The sequence below is a fragment of the Sinocyclocheilus rhinocerous genome, unplaced genomic scaffold (assembly GCF_001515625.1).
Source record: "Sinocyclocheilus rhinocerous isolate Xijiao unplaced genomic scaffold, SAMN03320098_v1.1 scaffold288, whole genome shotgun sequence".
NCBI classification, from domain to species: Eukaryota; Metazoa; Chordata; class Actinopteri; order Cypriniformes; family Cyprinidae; genus Sinocyclocheilus; species Sinocyclocheilus rhinocerous.
In genome coordinates, this window is record NW_015635021.1 from 97,206 (window position 1) to 114,821 (window position 17,616).

Consider the following 17,616-nt stretch of genomic DNA (forward strand, 5'->3'; position numbering starts at 1 on the left):
TAAACAACTTGTTTGTTGCTTAGTGACTTGCAACCGTTGTTTTAGCTTCATTTGGAACTATTTTTATTGTCAGAGTAAAGTAGACAAGGCAGAAAAAAGCAAAGTGATCCAAACAGTGAAAGTCCCAGTAGTTTTGTTGGACCACTGCTTGGCCAATCAAATTCAAGAACCAGAACTAAGTGTTGTATATTTTGTGCGATATAAATATGTGAACTGAGTGGAGTTGATTTATAGTCTGGTGGACAAAATCAGACTTCATTTAGTCATAAAGGTGTGAATCTTAGGTTTTATATGGGGATGAATCTTATCGTGAAGTCATCATAGTTTCTTGGTTAGGAATTGAGATTCTGTGATACGCCCATCTTGGGTGAGTCAGTGTATGGGATTTGAGAGTACAGAGTTATATGCATGAGATCTGTGTAAGGCTGAGACAAAGAGGGAACAGCTTTGATAACAATTTTGTTCAAAAGTGCAGCCAGAGGACAAGGTCACCCTCATACAGTCAAAATATACTCTTTGCCACTTTGTTCATCTTTTGTTAAAGTGTGAAAGTTTGTGGTAAACGTAGAGCTATATGCACATCACAAATCTTTGTTAAACTGTGTTTTAATAAAAATGTAAAAATGTGCATTTGGGAACTGTACAATGATGAGGTCTGAAAAATAACTTGCATTTAAAAAAATTTAACAGACACTTTGTCCAATATTTCTAAAAATCTAAATATCTAAATATTTTGTAGACAGCAGTGATATTAAATAGGAAGAAATTTGAGAATTTTGCAAAAGTCTCCTGATTTTTTTTTTACCCTAGATTTCACATTATTTTTTTTTTTATAAAAATTTTTTTTTATTAAATTTCATAAATTTGCAGTTATGCCAAGATACCAGTTTCTGCAATCAAAAGTCAGAGATTTCACTATGAATTTAAACATTTGCAAACAAATAAAAACAGCCTCATTTAATTTTAATTTCTCCTAAGAAATTGTAGGACTTTCTCCTACCATTCATAAGTTTTATTTAAAAGAAATAAATACTCTTATATATCAAAGATGCATTAGGTTGATCAAAAGTGACAGTAAGGACATTTATAATGTTACAATAATATATATATATTTTTTTTGTTTAATTCACAAATCACAAATCTTTGGCAACGTGTTTAACTGTTGTAATAATGTGCATTTGGGAACTGTATGAAAATGTATGAAACAATAAACATTACAATAATGTTACTTTTGATTTATTTTTATTTTTTTTAAATTAAAAATATATGCTGTTCTTTTAAACTTTTCTTTTTTTTCATCAAATAATCCTGGAAAAAAGTATCATTGTTTCCACAAAAAAAACAAACAAAAAAACAAGCCTTTTTCAACTGTGATAAGAAACAAATATTTCTTGAGCACCAATCAGCATATTGGAGTTTGGCATCACAGCAATAAATTACAAATTAAAACATATTTAAATAGACATAAACATTTACTTTAAAATGTAATAGTATTTTATAAAATTACTGTCAGCCTTGATGAACCAGAAACTTCTTTCAAAAAGTTAAAAACACTTACCAACCCAAAACTTTTGAAAGGTATGTAAAAATGAAACTTAAATGAAAACTCCATTAAGGTTGAGCTACTGAAGCGCAACCTCAGCAATAAATATTTCTTCTTGGTGTGTGTATGTGTTTTGGGTTGAGGGGGTGGTTTATGTATGTTTTGGGCCTGCAAATGACCTATTGTGTGTATGTTTTTGGGCTGCATGTTAATGAGTGTGTGTGTGGGAGAGTGTGTGTGATTGTACTCCCCCTCTTCAGACAGGAGTGTGATTGGCTTTAAACAGATTAACATTCTAACGGTCAGAGTCTCAAATCCACCCAGTAACAGAACAAAAACTGCTCACTAAAACATGCTGACCCTACCACATGTTCTCATGTTCTCTCCTTTTCTTTTGAATATTTCATTTATTTTGCTCTCCACCTGCCTTCATGTTCAAATGAATATTTAGGATCAATAAAGTATATCTCACTTATCATTTTGTCTCAGCTGCATCATGCTTGCACATCCCGCTTCAGATAACTGTTTGACTGTATTCATTCATTTTTGTAATACAACTTTCAACTTCCCCCTCATATTAAATTAAAAGTCCAATACTGGGATGCATGTAAACCTGTTTCTTCCTTAAAGTGAAAAAAAGGTAATTGCAACTTTAGTTTTCATAATGTGACTTTGTATCTTCTTATACTTTATTACTTGTTCTCACAATATATATATATATTTTACTTTGAGGCTGAAAAAGGCTTCCATAGCAATATCACAATAATAAAATAAAATTTCTTGGTCTAGTTCATGTTGATTTTGCTGTGTCACTTTAGTGCATAGTGACTCTGCAACCAGAGATGAGGAATGTGATTTTGTCCACTCCTACTGCTTTTACCCATGTGTAATTCACCTGCAAGCCTTTGTCATGTCCAGCATTGAGGAAGTGTTTCCGATCTCTCTCTCTGTCTCTTGTTTTCTCTCTGTATTGTCTCTCTATTGAGAGAGAGAAGAAGGTGTGTTGAATGCATTGATTGTATGAAAGGCGTTTCTGTGTGTGAGAATAAATAGAACTCTTCTCAGAGACTTGTGTTTCACACATGGGGGTTGGTTCATTTTATTTTTGTTTTCAGCCAAGTTAAGGGAAATATGGTTTAGTGAACTGTTCTAATCGGTGACTATAGTTATTAGATGAACTATTTGTTTGCCTGGGAAGACAATGGCATATATTAGTGAATGATATGAAAGGGGTAGTTCACCCAAAAATGAAACTTCTCAAGTTGTTTCAATTCTGTACACTGAAAAAAACAGAAGAAGAAGAAAAAATGGCGTAGAAAAAAGTTTTTTTATTTACAAAAGAAAAAAAAAACTTCACACAATTAGTTACTGTACAAAGAAATGGTAAGTAACACATTGAACTCAACACTGAGCATGAAATTTAGAAAAATAAAGACTGGAATAGTATTTTCTTGTTGAAGCGTGCTCCAATAATCTTTTATTTACAACTTCAAAAAAACAATTTCTTTCCTCTGTGAAAGATATTTTGAAAAATGTTTCCAAGTTTTGCAAATTCGGAAGTATTGTTTTTTATTGAATGGTAAATAAATAAATAAATATTCATATTTGAAATAAGAGTATTTCAAATATCTTTTTTTAATATCTTTTTTAGTTGGTTATTTTAATTAACTACATATTAATGAACTACATGTACTTACTACAGGATCAGGGTTTGGTTTTGGGTTAATGGCTTCTAATTATGCATAATTTATCATTATTACTACAGTAAGTACATGTAACAACTATGTCACAATAAAATAAAGTGTTATCTGCAAGTTTATAATGAGAAATGAGAATTTATTAAGTGTTATTTCTAACAAATTTATTGTGGACATGACCTTTTAAAAAAACTGTTGTGTATGACCACATTTCATGAATTCATTTAATTCGAAATGCACACACACACACACACACACACACACAGGTTTGTTTTTGTGAAAAGTGGGGACATCCCAAGCTAGAGGTCAGTAAACTGGGTGAAATAGTTATTTTGGAGATGAAAATATTTTTTTTTTTTCAGTTTCATTCAAACATTCCAAGGTCTATGAGGAACAGAGTATGTGTTCATCTTTGTGTTACTTTGAGGCCTTCATTGCATAAATCAGAGAAACCAAATGGGATGGTGAGCTCTGATATTTGTAAGGTGTGTGCGTGTGTGTGTGTGTGTGTGCGTGTGTGTGCGTGCGTGCGTGTGTGTGTGTGTGTGTGTGTGTGTGTGGAATGCTGCTCTGGCCTGTCTCCAGGTTGAGGGAGGGATAGCGTTTCCAATCCGAGAGGCTGGAAGCATTCTGGTTTGGTGAGTTTCTGAGACGCACACACATAAACACACACAGAGAGAAAGGAACAGGTTGCTCGGACCAGCCCGGTGAGAAAGATGTGAGACTAAACATTTCCCGGTACTGCTGTAGACACAGACCAACACGCACGCACACTCTTTTTATCAGTGTCTGAAGAGTTCATATTTCTTACATACTGTATATAGATTTAATGAAAGATTTGTTTTTGACCTTTGGCATTTCAGACTGGTCCAGTATTTCTACAGATTTTTTTGTTCATTTTTTTCCTCCTCACAGTGGAGGAATATGAAGATTATGTCAGCGAGAGGCAGGTACAGAGACAGGTGCTAATTACTCTCTCTCTCTCTCTTTCTTTCTCCGCCCGGTCTCTCTCGTTTTCTCTCCCTCCTCCTTCTCCTTGCCAGTGAAGGAGACAAGCAGAGGAATGAACAGCAGGGACAGGGAAGTGAAACAGTTTGGAGACAGAAACCAAAAGAGAAAAAGAAGAGAAACTTAAAAGTTTTTTCACGACCTGTGAGAACAGACACGACAACGGGTGAAATACAGAGAAACAGGGATGAATGTGGCTGATCTGCTGTACCTTTGATTAATGCTACACGTAGATTCTCTTTGACAGCTACTTAAAAGCGCAGGTAGGTGCGTATATTCTCAGGCATGTCTTTTTGTGATTCTCTCTGTCGGTGTCTTATGTTTTGTCTGTTTTCCTTCCTTGTTCTCTGTGTGTCATCTTCTCACAGATGGTCCAGTGATCAGATTCTCCCCTCTGACCTTATTTATTTTCATAGAGTTAAATTGACATCTCTCTCTCTTTCCCTCCCTCCCTTTTTCTTTCTCTTTTCCATCTTACAGTTGTAAGGTTACAATGTCCTTGTGTTGCGAAAACTGTGTTGAAAGTTGCTCTGCTGGTCTTTTGTGTGTGTGTGTGTGTGTGTGTTGTGTAACTGCACTCAGGGGGTGTGCTATAATTCAGTGTGTGTGTGAGAGAATCAGGTTTCTGACAATGAGATGGCTCAATCTAAGAGAAAAAACAATAAATAAAATCTATTGAGAGACGTCAATGCCCGTTCTAGCCAATGTACAGTAAGGCATACTCTGTGTAATAAGTGTACACGTACTTTTTTTTCAAAGGGGACTGGCACAACATGAACGGACAAGACACACACTTCACTTTAAAGATTAATCACTGTTTCATAAGCAAATAATTTTTTCTAGAGCAGTAGAATCTTGTTTTTCTACCAACAATATGTGGAAATGAAGTCCTGATGCATGTAAGAGGGAAGTGCCTCAGCTTCAGCTTGATATCATCTGATAAAAACCTCACTTTAGGAATGCCCGAAATATTTTTTAAAGGTAAAAAATGACTCAAATACTGTATGCCATAAACAAATGTATCTTTTAGGGTTAGAGTTAGTTTGTTGCAATTATAATTAGCTTTATGTAAGAAGAATAGCTAGATAACTGTAGATAAACGCGCATGTGGGTGGGTGTGTTTACTTAGCTGTACTTGAGGTATAATTTTGCCCGCAGAAGTGAGCTAAATCGTATAAAACCTCCCTTTGTGGAGAACTAGGGACTTTTTAAATTGGAAAAATGATTCATAAATAAGCCATTTTTTATTCTAAAATTGCACAAAAAAAATTCTGTTAGTTGTAGTAGTCAGTAGCAGTAGTAATTATAATATCTTTATATAAAAATCATAGTCTGAGTCCCTATTTAGATATCTAGGTAAATGTCTGTGAGTGCCTTTGAATGGGTTATTTCATGTAGGGGGTAAAGAGGTCAGTGGTCTTGAGAGCCGACCCGCTGTGGCTTTGCATTGTGGGGGATGTAGTTTAAAAGAAATTAAATGAAGAACTAGAGAAGAATTTACACTGAAGTGAAGTACAAAGAAAAGACAACCTGCCTCTGTGTGTGCGTGTCTCAGTGGTCATGTGATTCTCTGTTGTTACTCGAAATACCGCATCTGTTAAATGTGTAGGCATGTTTATTTGGTGACAGACCTTTAGGGGCCCACTAGTGCATACACTTGAGAGTGTGTGTGTGTGTGTGTGCGTGTGTGTTTGAAATCTGATGTGTGGCTCTGACTTGAACCAGTTCTCTCTGACTCCAGCTGCTTATCTGATTCTCAGAAGGCAGCATATTCAGGTCCATATGTGTTTTATATGAATTTATATGCATTTCACTTTTTATTCATTCATGTTTTTAATTTTCTTTTAATTTTAATAAAAATTCCTAAAGACATCATCATTTTTGTTTTATGAATTCTGAGAGTGAACGATGAAGCAGAAATGTTGATAGAGTTTCTGAGACCAGTTAGTTTCTGTGAGTCAGTTCAAACTTTCTATTTTAATTAACTGATTCAAAATTTTGAATATTTGGTATGAGCATTAAGACAGGAGCAAAAATCCATGTAAAGTTGCAGCGTTTGGTTTATTTCCGTGAATCAGTTCAATCTGTCTCTGTTGTGATGTGTCATCACTCAAAACTGTCTCTATAGCATTTTCATGAATGCAGATATTTTAATTTAATATTGAAAAATATAAGTTCATAATTATAGCTTTTTGTTACTGTTTATTGTTATATTGCTGCATAAAAATAAAATTCTTAAAAATATTCCTTCCATTTGATGACAACAAATAAAAATTGACCTGTCAATATTCGTCAAAAGATTAAAAATTTGTTTTTTCTTTGCTATATCGTCCAGTCTTATTCTCAAAATGTTTTTATTTCTAAACAAACAAACTAACAAACAAACACTTAAAATCAGTCAGCCACTTTCATTTCTTGATCCCCCAAAACTCTAAATTGAATAGAATTGTAAGGTTTAGGGACATTTCTCAATTCTACGTCTTTTATTGACTCATTAGTTTTGTTTCCGTGTTTTTTCTTTGCTATATCGTCCAGTCTTATTCTCAAAATGTCTTTATTTCTAAACAAACAAACTAACAAACAAACACTTAAAATCAGTCAACCACTTTCATTTCTTGATCCCCCAAAAACTCTAAATTGAATAGAATTGTAAGGTTTAGGGACATTTCTCAATTCTACGTCTTTTATTGACTCATTAGTTTTGTTTCCTCTTTGTGGGAAACACACATATCTTATTCATCCACCTTCAGCACTTCAGTCAGCCTTTCTGACTTCTTGTAGACATACTATTAAATATAAAGAAGGAAACAGAGAGAGATCAAGTCAGGTCACCTCTCTTTCTGTGTTCTTAAAGTCATATGACTGATCATGTGACCTCCTCAGCATGCCTTTAACCCTGACAGACATCTGGACGTGTGTGTGTGTGTGTGAGAGAGAGAGTGAGTGAAACAGGATCTCCTCTCTCTCCCTTCTGCTTTTCTTCCCATCTCTCTCCCTAACACACACCGAATACCTGCACTTCACAATGAATGCATTCTTACACTGTCTCTATAGACAGACTAGAAGAGCCGTGTGTGTGTGTGTGTGTGTGTTCAGCATGGTTCTCCTACTTTGATTAATAGTGACTCCTGAGGGGAGGAGCTCTTTTAGACCAAAGACTTAATTTGGGATATCCCACCGTGTGCCACACACACACACACACACACACACTAGTCTCCTTAGTGACACAAGTTCTGCATGTCTGAATCAAGTCACTCAATTTCTCTCTGTCTTGCTAATGCTTTTATGCCGCTTCATTACACACTTCTCTCTCTCCCCTTTCTTCTTTTCTTTGTTTTAGTGAGTAATAATAGGCCCCGTTCATTAAACCGGTCACATTTTATAATAAGGTTCCATTAGTTAATGTATTAACTAACATGATCAAACAATGAACAATACATTTATTACAGTATTTATTCATCTTTGTTAATGTTAGTTAATGAAAATACAGTCGTTCAATGTTAGTTCATGTTAATTCACAGTGCATTAACTAATGTTATCAAGCGCAACTTTTGATTTTAATAATGCATTAGTAAATGTTGAAATTAACATTAACTAAGATTAATAAATGCTGTAGAAGTATTGTTCATTCTTAGTTCGTGTTAACTAAAGTAGTTAACTAATAAACCTTATTGTAAGGTGTTACCATTAAACCCAACAAACAGGACAAAATCAGCACTGGTGTGTGAATACTGATACATCTTAATAACATTTCCAGTAAATTTGCTATTGCGTGTGTATGTGTGGAATGAAGGGGTGAGAGAACGTAATGGTCCCTAGCAGTCTGTCTTCTTTTAAATGTAACTCTTTAAAACATCTCATCCCTCTTGCACTGATATTGAAGACTCACAAACTTACAAATGTTTCCTTTTCTGTAAGTACACCCTGTCTTTCCACTAAAACACTTTTCTCTGAACATGAATAAATAATACATTGCATCATTGTTTTACATAAAGTGTTAACCTCTCAAAAACTGGTTTTAGTTTTGTCTGAACCTTCAATCGATGTGCAATGAGAAAAAGCAGTTACTTGGCTGAAAATCAATCATTTTTAGAGTTGACGATCTGAGGCAATATTAGCAACAGAGACAGTCTGCAGTAGTTAAAGAAATATTTCACAAAAAAAATTGCAATTTTTGTCATTATTTACACAGGTAACACTTTAGTTTGGGGACCAATTATCACTATTAGCTAGTTAGCATGCATATTACTAGCATATTAATGCCTTAATCTGCATGACCATATTTTAGATCCCGTAATCTTACCCCATACCTAAATTTACTAACTATTAATAGGCAGTAAATTAGGAGTTTATTGAGGCAAAAGTCATAGCTAATAGTTAGTGAGAATTGGTCCCCAAACTAAAGTGTGACATTTACACACCTTAGTTCCAAACCCATAAGACTTTAATTCATCTTTGAAACACAAATAAAGATATTTTGAATGAAACCTGGGAGATTTCTGTCTGTTCATTTAAATACATTGTAAAAGTAATCCATAGGAATCACCGTTTAATCCAAGTCTTCTGAAGAGGCGTGGTCGTATTGTATGATGAACAGATATAATTTAGGCTTTTATTCACAAATAAACATTGATCATATAAATATACATTGACATATAGAGCACATCGTTTATGGTAAATGGAAGCTCAAATGTGCTTTGGATGTGCAAGAACCAATTAGGTTTGTTCTTGTGCATCAACCAAGTGGTTGAGCTTCTGTTTACCATATTTGATGTGCTCTATATGTGCTGATTGATGTTTATATGTGAATAAAAGCCTAAATTATATCTGTTCATCATATAAAACGCTGATGTCTGTTTGGAAGACTTGGAACCGCTTGATTCAAGTGGATTACTTTTACAATATCTATGAAGTTTTTGAAGAGTCAAATTTTGGTAGAATGGACTTCAAATGGAGGGACAAAAATCGTAACGGTTGTATTAAAAATATGAGACGTCACATTCCTAGGTCTGCTTTTTTTTTAATAAATCAGAAATTGCAACTAATAATTATTTTAAAATGTGGAAATATACCATCTATTCCATTTTGCCGTAACATGCTTATAAAAAATGCAGCTTTGAAGTTTATGTTCTTCAAATCTATGAAGCTTAGATTCTTTATTGGTCCAGTATCTTAGTACTGTGCTAATACACAGATCAGAGTGAACAAACTTTTGTCTTCCGTGTAAATCTGAGATTCTGTTGCTATTGGTGCACCATTGCACTTTGTAGCCCTGCCTACAGTGAAATCTAATTGGTCTAAAATCACGCTGTGTATTACACTTCGATATGGCTCTTCCGTGTCTTGAGTTATTTAAAGTTCTTGGGCGGTTGAGCCACTGGTGCAGTCACCATCAGATGACCTTGACTCAGAGATCTACTGTAGGTAGACAGTCAGAGCGCATGTCTGTTTTCGTGTCCGCGTGTGCCTTTAGTGTATTTATGTATTCGTACAGTGTTGAAGTTTGAGTTAAACCTGTTTTTCCAGTTACCGTTTCCGGCAATGTGTGACACGATATGTGCAAACCTAAAACACACTTTTTTCTGTTATCATTATCACCCCAAATACACACACACACACGCACGTCTTCTATCCATGGTCCCTTGAAGATATATTTAATAAGTTTCATATTTATCTAATACTCTGTCCCTCTTTTTCTGTAACAAACACACTCATCCTGAGGAAGAACAGAAGGAACTCAATAAATGACAAGGTTTTAAACGTGTATAATGGGCACTGATAAGGTTGTATATGCAGACTTTGCACCCTCTCAAGGCATGTTGACTCTCTATACAGCCTCACCCTAGTTTATGACCTACCCACAATGCATCATGTGCCCAGGTTTTATAATGTTGCTAATGATTTAAAAGATAACTGATGGTGCTATTTTACATCTCAAGGTTGTATTTTGCGCGAATGGGGATAAACTTCGGAAATGTTTCCTTGGGAATTAATGTGTGTACACTAGCATTCTGAGCTCATGACTGTTGTAGACAGTTGAGGGATCCATCCAACTGGTTTGCCACCCTTTTGTGTGTGTGTGTGTGTGTGTTTTGTGTGGCTACTAGGGATTCTTGTGATCAGCCAACCACCTAGAACAAAAATTGTTTTGCCTCTTAAGCACACTGTCATTTCCTGTTTATGCACGTCCCCCATCGCACTTGTCTCATTTCCCTCCCTCATCCCACCACCATGATGATTAGTAGTTACAGCTGAATGTGTAACAAGTGACCATCATCATATGACATCTTACTGACTCTGCAGGAAAATATAATCAGGGAGTTGATAAATAACATGACCGTGAACTTTGCTTTTTCAACGTTTCAAGATTTTAGTATCAGTTTGTGGGCTATAAAGTGTTGCTTTTTTAGCATAATTTTTTTTTTGTTCTTACACAAAGTCTCTTATGTTCACCAAGGCTGCATTTCTTAGACCAAAATACAGTAATATTGTGAAATATTATTACAATTTCAAATATCAGTTTTCTATTTTAATATATTTTAAAATGTAATTTATTCTTGTGACGCAAAGCTTAATTTTCAGCATCATTACTCCAGTCTTCAGTGTCACATGATCCTTCAGAAATCATTGTAATTTTCTGCTTTGGTGCTCAAGAAACACACTTTATTATTATTGTAAGTTGAAAACAGTCATGATGCTTAATATTTCTGTGGAAACCATGATGCATTTTTTTCTGAGTTTTTTTTTTTTTTTTTGTGAATAGAAAATGCAGCATTAATTTAATACAGAAATATTTTGTAACATTATAAATATTAAAAAATAAAAACATACCTACAGAACCCAAATTAAACTTTTGAATAGTAGTGTACAATCAGACCAGACAAAGTGTATTCTGACTAAATGTATATAAATAAATGCTATTTAGAAGAATGTAAACATATGCAAACATAAATATACATGTATAATTTTATATATAAAATAAAACATTTGCATATAAATCTCAAATATGTCATTATATTATAGTAGATGTTTCGCAAGTGACAATTTTGTTGAAGGGGTCTTAAAAGCATGACATATATATATATATATATATATATATATACACACTCTAAAAAATGCTGGGTTAAATATAACCCAGCGCTGGGTTAAAAAGGGACAAACCCAGCGTTTGGGTTGTTTTGACCCAGCGTTTGGGTTCAAAACAACCCAATATATATATTTTTTTTTTTAAACATTTTTTTTTTTTCATATATATTTTCCCCTGTCTGCTACCTTTAACATCACAGCCTAGTGTTTGCAACATGCACTCAAGCACACACGCAAACACAAACCCATCTGCGAATCAATGATTTCCACCTTATCAAAGTAACTAAAGCAAAGTAAAACACCCTGCAACGTGTAAGTACCTGTTTCTTAGGAACAGGAATGAGAAGATTTCACAGACCTTTCTAGGTTTGAATGTGCATGAGGGCCGCTGAGCTTCCAACTGTTTGTCTTGAAATGTTTTTGAATGCAGGAATGCAGGAATTCAGGAAATTGATTTCAGGTTAGACTGAACAGTTTTCAGTCAGTTGCCACCTATAATGAACTTTTGCTCAGTCAATGGACAACCTGATTCACAGCCCACCGCACACAGTCACGCTCCTGCACAGACATCTCGTTTGCTCCCAGAAAAACGGGAGAGAAGGGTTCTTGGGTGTGACAAGGAAAAGGAAGAAAGAAAGAAAGCAATACAGGAGAGAGGTGTAGGAGGGGGCACCATTGCTCTGCCCCACCCCTCACATGCACTGAGTAAACACTCTTTTACCAACTGCACCTCCAATCACACACTCTGCTCCTCTACCCCACAGACGGTGTGTGTGAGAGCGAGAGAGTGACTGAGAGAGAGAAGAGGGTAACCGCTGACGCCAGACAGACAGAAAGCCTGAGTGTGTGTGTGTGTGTGTGTGTGACTGTGTGAATGGTACACACACCAGCTACACTGCCACTCGAACACATCCATTCACCTGAAAAAGCAGGTAACGCGTCTGTGTTTTTTCGCCTGTGTGTCTGTGACCACTGAGATTCTGAAGTATGTGTGTGTTTTCTGCTTGTGGGCACTTGCTTAGTTCTGGCTGATGTCTTATTTAAATCATTCGTTTACTTTACGTCCTTTTTGAGTGGCAACAATGACCTTCAGAGGAACTTCAGAGGAAGAAAACATATATTTGCTCACTTTATTGTAGAGTAATTGTAATACAAAAACAAAATACTGTTGAAATGCAAATAGCATCTCATGTAATTTGACTAGCAGCATTGTGTGTTTATGCAAGTGAGCGTAAAATAGAGTAAAATGTAATTGTGCGTCACAGTGCGCTGTGTTGGTCTTTGGACTCGACTTCTTCAGCCTTATGTTTGCTGTTAGGGTGGGCCCAGACCTGCGCGTGTTACTGTTATCAGAAAGGTTCCCGTTTTTCTCCAGTCAGTGGCAGATATCTTGATTCTCCATGTGCAGATTTCTCACAGAAACCTCATCAAGAGAAAGTGATGAGACATCAGTGATGTGCTTACTGGAGGCATTTTTGAGCAGATCATCAGCTGTGTGTGTCTGTATCAGCGGATTGTGTTTGATCAGGCCTGGTCACATTGTGTTGCAGTAAGTAGATTAACTTCAGGAGTGAAGAGTTCAGACTGCAAGATAAGAAACCTCAAGATGTCATCAGCATTTGTGGTTCATCCCAATGCTCTTATGTGTTCAGTGTAGATACTATGGTAAAAAGAATTGAAGTGCTTTAGATCATGGTCAGGTGTGTGTGTGCATTTGTGATTTGTCCACTTCGTTATGTGTGCGTGTGTATGCAAAAATGCTCAATATGTGATGTTGTGTTTGATTGTGTGTGTATTCAATTAACCTTAATCATTTTTAGTTTTCTACTTTTTTCTTCCTCTTTTGTTATTAATTGTTAACAGTGTTAACTAAATCATTAAAAATAGTTTTCATTCATTGAAATAAAGCTGAAATAAAATAAAATATTAATATTAGTTGAAAAATGTAAACTTAGAAATGTTGCATTTGTAACTAATTTAAATAAAATAAAGTAGCAGTAAATTGATATAAAAAAAAAAATAATAATAAAAATTCTAATAAAATGAAAATGAAAACACAAGTTAATTCAAAATATTAATGAATACTATAAACAATACTTAAACAACACTGATAGTTTGGGTTATTTAATGCCTGTTTTGTGTAGTTTCAAGTCAGGAGAGCTAAATCATTATGTGTGCTTTATATGAATGACTGCAGGAAAGTTTTACTGCAGCATGTTTTCATAGAGAATTGAAACTGAGGATTACAGGAATTGAGAATGGTGTTGTGGGCATGATGGTCACCGTGTCCACACGTCTCTCACTTTGTCTGGCATCGTTTGACGCCAGTGTTGTCTTAAGAAACCATAATGTGTTCTTTATGTAATATCATAAAGCCATCTCCTGTTCACCTGCAATGCATAACCATATACAGACATGCAGATCTTTTAATTTTGAGTTTTCTTGTAACTCTGATAATTCCCAGTGCTGATTCTTGTTAGATTCTTTCTCATCACTGAATACAAAGATGTTTTATATCACAGTCATGAAACCTAAAGAGCTTAAATGTGCTTCATTTTGATTGTGGGGTGAGATGCGACATGTTCTTGATAGCTTTTTGTAGAGATTAACTCATATATTTTCAAATTTCTGTCACTTTCAGTATTTCAGATTGATTGTTATTGACATGGAGGATTATTCTCCATCTACATTAAGACATAAAGTGCATTAGCTGTTCGGATCACATCATGAAGTGCGCTAAGTGAACAGTCAGTAAGAACAAGATTTATCTGCTAAAGTAAATCTAAAGCTCAGGTATTAGTTTTAACTGACATTCGGCCACTTTGGCCTATAACTGTAACTGCTTGGCTGGTTAACAGAAGTGGTAGTTCCCTCTCGTGTCACTTTCAAAATCCTCCAGCAGCTTTTTCACTAGATAATCTCTTTAAAATGAAAGTTAAATTTAGTGTACTTTATGTAAATGATACATTTAATTTCAGCAGTTGTTCTCATTTGCTGTCATTAAATCATATTATTGCCATTCTCTGTTGCTATACAAACTCTACACTGTAAAAAAAAATCCGTAAAATTTACGGTAAAAAACCGGCAGCTGTGGTTGCCGGAATTTTACCGTAAAAAATACGGTAGCAACTATTAACTCTAGATATAACGAAAAATTCTCTATAGAGAGTGTGTTAAATTAAAGAGAATTGTGGATTCTTGTTTAGAGAGACTTAATGTTAATGATCTGCACAGTGATTACGAAGTGTTGCAAAGGTCAATGTTTGTCAGAGATGAGGTTTAATAATTATAGGATGCCATTATACAGATTTTTTGCTTAGTCACTGAGAAGAACATAATAAGGTGTTTCACTTTTCTGATCATCATGCGAGTGGTTTCTCAAAATGAGCTGTTTTAAGAGTCTCTTCAGCAATAAACATTAACTCACCAAATTATCTGTAGGCATGGCAACAAACTTTGACTCTTAACGCACTGGTCACCTTGTATGGATGTTGAGTGTAAATGGAGTTAATCTAAACCTTGCTGGCACCCCAACATTCAGACACAGTAAAAAAGACACAAGCGCTCTCTCACCCATGTCTTTCAGCCACCTTTTACCCCTGAGAGTCCTTCATGACACTCAGAGCAGCAGAGCTTTTGTGTATATGTGAGGGTTTTCTTCGCTCTCTTGGTTGCTCTATAGAGTGTATATTGTTTGAAGAGCCAGCTACACATCTACACATAAACAGAAAGACAGACACAAATGGGTCGGTGACGTGGCATGCTCATCTAACTCGTCTAGTAATTTATTCAAAAATGCATAAAAAATGCAATTCATACGTGCAATAACTTGACTATGCATCTTCTATGTTGACCATGTTTTTAATTCCTTAACAAAAAATTATTTTGATATTTTTGGGGGCATAATGTAAAATCTTTCAGGGTGAAACAACCATTCTGATAGCATTATAAAAAATGATATATTAACAAAAACTGCCACACTGCTTATTCATGTTTGAAAAACTTTTGTCTGTTGTGACCAAAACCATGCAGGAAACATAAAACATGCAATTCTATATATTCCATAACTAAAAATGTTGATATTTTTTTGGGGCATAAAGTCAAAAATGTTAGAATGATACAGCTGTCCTGGTAGCATTATGAAAAAAAAGCCTGATTAAAAGGATGAAATTCTTACTTAATACTTACCTTTTTTAAGTGTTTTAATAGGGGAAATCATATACATATATACACTGCTTATTAATATTTGAAAAACCTTTGTCTGTTAAATCAAAGTTGTCTGGTGTGACCAACATGCAAAAACATTCAGGAAACATAGAACAGGAAATTATATGATTTATTATTATATAAAACTGGAAATTATATATATATATATATATACTATCTACAATCTTTTCAAACTGGAGTACAAACACATGCACGATTATATGTAAGCAAAAAAAAAAAACCGTAGATGAGAATCTCAGTGAATGACTTTTCTCTAAGCTATTTGCTCCACACTATTTCCCATGCAAAATGTCAGCACTGATCCATTTTCCAAGTCACAGTGACCCAGCTCTGTACAGCAGGTGTGTGTGGTTGCTGTCAGTTCTGGGAGGCCAGCATGTATATTGTTCTACCCTTCTACATTTCACTCTTTTCTTTCACCGAGATCGAAGGAGTTTCACCCAAGAGATACTAATTGATCTGTCTGCACACAAAAGCCTTGTGTGTGTTCCTGTGTACTTGTGTGTGTCAGTTTATATGTGCTGATTGTCAAATATTGTCCTGTGTGTTAAAGAAGTCAAAGATCAGGTACTTCTGTCAATCATTATCTTAGATACTCACAAAATATTATCTTGTGATCACACACACACAAACCCTCACACTTTCCAAGAATGGTCCTCCTTCATTTTATAATTTATTTCTATCACTTGTTATTTAGTAACAAGCCAATTATTTAATAACTTTATAAGCAAAATTAACACACACACACACACACACACACACTTAAAAGACAGTATGGAATATATGAAATAAACCATATGTATATCCTAGGCTCATTCTCAATGTAGAAGTACCATTTGTTTGTGTGGTAACACTTTACAATAAAGTCCCGTTAGTTAACTCTGGTTACATTAACTACCATTAACAAACAATAAGCAATACATTCGTTATAGTATTATATATATATATGTGTGTGTGTGTGTGTGTGTGTGTGTGTATATATATATATATATATATATATTACTTATCATTTTATTAATCTTACTTAAGATTTAATAGTAAGAATATTAATTGAATTTAACTAATAGTGTTATATTTCATTCTTAAACTCTATAAATAAATCTTAAATACTATTATTCTTACCATGAGTTTGATTTAGTCAGTCTGCTTTTCTTCCTGTTTCAGCTTGGCCTTGAGCCACACATGTACTGATTTTCAGTATATGTGTGTGTGTAAGCGTGTGAATGAGGAAGTGTTTGTGGATGTGTGTGAGAGAGCTCTGGTTTAGTACTGCTGAGTTGCCTGTTATTCCAACCTCACAGTCACAGTCACATGCTCCTTCAGCAAGCCTCTTAGAACTCATCATGAAAACACCAGGTACCAATTTAAGCACGGTGCGTGTAGTTGTTCATTTGTTTGAACTTTATTCCTGGAGTAAAATACTAATTTGTAATCTTTATGCCTTTGTTGTTACTGTATGTCCTGTATTATTTGTGTTTACATGCGTTTTTGTGTCTGTGTGAGTTGTGTGAATTTAGTTGTGTGATCCAGGATAAGCTGTGTGTGGGTCAGCATGCTCTGCATGTGTAACCATGGTTTCATTGCTAAGCAACCTAACTACCTTACCCTCTAAGCGGGCAGCAAGGTCCGGCTAACTGCTAAATTACTGACTAGAGCCAACTAAAAGCAAAACAGTGTGAATGAATATATACAGTATACTATATAATGTTCACTATTCAGTAAACACACTAATTCCCTACAAAAACGTAGTGTCTTTATGTCAAACACGATTTCCTTGTCAAAGATTTTGTAGTTTACTTCAGTGCATCTGTGTTCTGCTTATGGAAAATTCTAGACTGTAGGATTTAGGCATTTTGGAGATTTTTTCCATGCTAAAGAATGTAGATGCGGCTTAGTGAGGTTTATTAGGCAGCTTTAGGTGTAGAAGAGGATTTATATTTTGTCTCTGTGTGTGTTGTACAGAGAAAAAATGACTTACAATTTATTATATTTTATTATATTATAAGTGTGTGTGTGTGTGTGTGTATATATATATATATATATATATATATATAT

The 17,616-nt window shown here is 34.8% G+C and overlaps 1 protein-coding gene and 1 long non-coding RNA gene across 5 annotated transcripts in view; one reads left to right on the forward strand and one right to left on the reverse strand.

Moving 5' to 3' along the window:
- The first annotated feature begins 3,929 nt into the window (after positions 1 to 3,929).
- LOC107746010 (RNA-binding protein 47-like) overlaps positions 3,930 to 17,616 on the forward strand; it is a 22,211-nt gene continuing 8,524 nt past the window's right edge. Inside the window, exons 1-3 of one of the 4 annotated variants that reach the window (XM_016560042.1) lie at positions 3,930 to 3,978; positions 4,284 to 4,511; positions 12,099 to 12,266. The gene's annotated coding sequence lies outside the window, so the exon portion shown is untranslated. Of the gene's footprint in view, positions 3,979 to 4,283; positions 4,512 to 11,540; positions 12,267 to 16,731; positions 16,918 to 17,616 lie in introns of those variants that run through there. The other 3 variants (XM_016560044.1, XM_016560045.1, XM_016560046.1) reach the window with 3 other exon arrangements.
- Positions 16,702 to 17,616, reverse strand: part of LOC107746011 (uncharacterized) — a 10,801-nt gene continuing 9,886 nt past the window's right edge. The window contains exon 3 of the long non-coding RNA XR_001640648.1: positions 16,702 to 16,712. This is a non-coding gene — a long non-coding RNA (uncharacterized LOC107746011). The remainder of the gene's footprint in view (positions 16,713 to 17,616) is intronic.